Genomic DNA, 3,770 nt, shown 5'->3' with positions numbered 1-3,770 from the left:
AAGTTTGGATGGTTCTTCCAATTTGAGTTATAGGTATTCGAGTAGGGGCTTCCTTGAGCATAGTTTACTTGTTCTGCTTGGATTCCTGTTAAGAGTTGACAATCTGTAGGAGTGTGACCTTGGATTCCGCAGACTTCGCAATTCTGAGTTATAGCAACCACGGCGGTTGGAGGTGATACATTTAAACTTTCAATTTTCTGGACCAGAGCATCCACTTTTGCATTAACATGATCAAGGTTACTTATCTCGTACATGCCAGTTTTCGTTTGAGGTTTTTCCACCATTGTTCGTTCGGTCCCCCACTGATAGTGGTTTTGGGCCATGCTTTCGATAAGCTGGTAAGCATCAGCATAAGGTTTGTTCATTAGTGCACCACCTGCAGCGGCGTCTATTGTTAACCTTGTGTTGTATAAGAGACCATTATAGAATGTGTGAATTACTAACCAGTCTTCTAAACCATGGTGTGGACAAAGTCTCATCATGTCTTTGTATCTTTCCCATGATTCGAAAAGAGACTCGTTATCTTTCTGTTTAAATCCATTTATTTGGGCTCTTAACATAGCTGTTTTGCTTGGCGGAAAATATCGGGCAAGAAAAACTTTCTTCAACTCGTTCCATGTGGTGACAGAGTTGGAAGGGAGAGACTGAAGCCATCTTCTAGCGCTATCTCTTAATGAGAAAGGAAAAAGACGAAGTCGAATTGCCTCTGAAGTGACACCATTAGCTTTAACAGTATCAGCGTATTGGACAAATACGGATAAATGAAGGTTTGGATCCTCGGTAGGATTTCCAAAGAATTGGTTCTGTTGTACTGCCTGCAACAACGAAGGTTTAAGTTCGAAGTTGTTTGCTTCGATTGCGGGCGGAGCAATACTTGAATGCGGCTCATCTTGTGATGGAGCGGCGTAATCTCTAAGAGCACGAGCTGGTTCTGCCATCTCGGGTATCGAAGGGAAAATGTTTTTGAAATCGGGAAGTTCAACAGGAGGGAGGTTGTTTGCAGCACGATATTCCCAAATTCGTCGTAAGACTCGGAGATATAGTTCGATATCGTTGATTCGTAAGTAGAACGGTTCGCCTTGTGAGCGAGTGTGTGGCATACAAATCGACGATAGAAAGAAAAGAAAAAGAAAAAGCCTTAGTCTCTACAGCGTAACGGAAGAGTTACGATATCGACTAAACAAAAGTCCCCGGCAACGGCGCCAAAAACTTGATCGCTCGACTTTATGAGTCGAATTTGGGGTACAAACTGCAAGTGCACAGTTCTATCGCGTAGTTTTAAAAGATATCGATCCCACAGGGACTTATGAATCGATATACCGTTATCTAAGGTTACTTCATAAAGCTAAGGCAGATAATGTTTGATTGTTTGGGGAAAAGCTAAAACTAAAAATAGAATCTAAATTAAATATCAAATAAACGGATATCGGTATGTAGTTCGTCGTAATTAGGGAATCAATTCTTTGTTGGTTTCTCGGTTTTAAAATAAATCATTTCAGTTGACTATATTGATTAAAAGTTCTATCTCAAACTCTCGCTCTGTTGAATAAACCATGATTTTATGTTAACGTAGCTGTCACTTATAATTAAGTCAAAAACCATTTTTTGAAAGCAATAAAGTCCGTAGAAACTCTTTTTAAGAAAACACTAACCGTTTAAACACCCTTATCTCAAACTCTCGCTCTGTTGATTTAGGTTATATAATTAAATTCGAATGCTTAACTCCCGTCCTCACATTCAATCTTTAAAAATACTTTTTTGGAAAAGATTAGAATTTAATTAACTCTAAAAATTGCTCTCGCCCTGATCTAGAATTAATGTCCAATTTACACTGTCCAGTTAAAACCTCAAACTTTCGCTCTATTGATTTTAACCTCTTTATGTCCTTTACTCTCGTATAAAAACTTTGTTATTAAACCTGTAAACTGAGACCGTAAAAAGAGTGATTTTAATTTTAAATTTAATTAAACCGACTTAGTTTTGATCCCTTATTCCGCTTACTTTACATACCGATATTTAGGCGAATTAGCCAGACATGCTAAACGAACTTAAATAATTATCATGCATAAACAGACTCATCTCAAGCAAATAATATAAATAAATAATAAAACAAACCATTAAACAATAATTAAAGAACTGAATAATTTAAACAGTAGTCTTGAACACTCCACCACAAGCCGGTAGGATTTGCACTTGAATTCTTCAATCGAACAACAAATTGAAACGAAGGAATAAAAAACTAGATTCTAACGTAAGGTTAGATCCGGTAAAAAGGTACACAATAGTTTCCGGTGTGGAAACTATTATGTGAAAATTAATTAAGTGCTAGAGAGGAAAATAGAGTTGCAAGCGAAAACAATAAAAATTGCAAAAGCGGTATGTAAAAGGTATGCTTAAACTGCTGAAGAAAAGAAAATTGGAAACTGCCGAAATCTGGAAAAAGCGTGCAAACGTGGAAGCGTGGAACCTCTGCAGGGTTTGCAAAGTTGCTATTTATATTGATGTTTTCCGTAACGGTTTTCAAAGCAGTCCACGTCAAGGAGTCTTCACGTAACGGATGCATCGCCGTGGAAATAGGATTCAGCGTGTAAACGTGGACTCTCAACGTCTCTGAAGGCAGAAATGTAGGGGGATGGTGTGACGTCCGTCACACCATGTGTGACGCTCGTCACATAAGTGTATGCAGCATGAAGTTCGTCACAACATCCGTGGCGGTCGTCACAGGCACGACGCCTGTGTCTTCTTTGGGTTGGGCTTGGCTTTTGCTATTTGTTTCTTTTCATTCCTTTTTGCACCTCTTTTTCTTCCTTTTTTACTTGTGCTTCAAATAAGACACCTGAGGCAAATAGAAAGGAAATACCGCGTAATATCTAATAAAGTGCAGTAAATTGAAATAAATAATAATATAATTTAATTGAATTAAGTCCTAAAATATGATATAATTTCATGTTATCATTTCTTTCTTCCCATTCATCCATTGATGTCTGGTCGTGTTTTCTTTCTTCCCTTCATCGAGAGATGTCTGGTCGTGGTTTCTTTCTTCCCATTCATCCGTTGATGTTTGGTCGTGGTTTCTTTCTTCCCATTCATCCGTTGATGTCTGGTCGTGGTTTCTCTCTTCCCATTCATCCGTTGATGTCTGGTCGTGGTTTCTCTCTTCCCATTCATCCGTTGATGTCTGGTCGTGGTTTCTTTCTTCCCAGTCATCGGTAAATGTCTGGTCATGAATCCTTTCTTTGATAAATATCAATTCCTCAGTAGAGTCGTCAGTGAGTGTCTGGTCTTGTTCCATTCGTAAACATCTTTTTCCTTCTAGTGAAAGCCGCCATCTGGTAAATGAGCCTCACTTTCCTTGATATCTGTGTATATCAAGTCTCCCCAGTGAAAACCGCCATCTGGTAAATGAGCCTCGCTTTCCTTGATATCCGTGTATATCAAGTTTCCCCAATGAAAGCCGCCATCTGGTAACTGCGCCTCGCTTTCCTTGATATTGGAAAATATCAAATCCTGCAGTGGAAGCCGCCATCAGTAAATGCGCCTCGCTTTCCTTGATATTGGAAAATATCAAATCCTGCAGTGGAAGCCGCCATCAGTAAATGCGCCTCGCTTTCCTTGATATTGGAAAATATCAAATCCTGCAGTGGAAGCCGCCATCAGTAAATGCGCCTCGCTTTCCTTGATATTGGAAAATATCAAATCCTGCAGTGGAAGCCTCCATCAGTAAATGCGCCTCGCTTTCCTTGATATTGGAAAATATCAAATCCTGCAGT

At 39.2% G+C, this 3,770-nt stretch overlaps 1 non-coding gene across 1 annotated transcript; it reads left to right on the top strand.

Moving 5' to 3' along the window:
• Window positions 1–453: 453 nt before the first annotated feature.
• Window positions 454–560, top strand: LOC127109291 (small nucleolar RNA R71). Its single transcript, XR_007796613.1, has one exon. It is a non-coding gene; the product is annotated as a small nucleolar RNA R71 (small nucleolar RNA).
• The last annotated feature ends 3,210 nt before the right edge of the window (window positions 561–3,770 follow it).

The sequence above is a fragment of the Lathyrus oleraceus genome, chromosome 7 (assembly GCF_024323335.1).
Source record: "Lathyrus oleraceus cultivar Zhongwan6 chromosome 7, CAAS_Psat_ZW6_1.0, whole genome shotgun sequence".
Taxonomy (NCBI): domain Eukaryota; kingdom Viridiplantae; phylum Streptophyta; class Magnoliopsida; order Fabales; family Fabaceae; genus Lathyrus; species Lathyrus oleraceus.
This window is presented reverse-complemented; position numbering and strand designations above follow the sequence as displayed.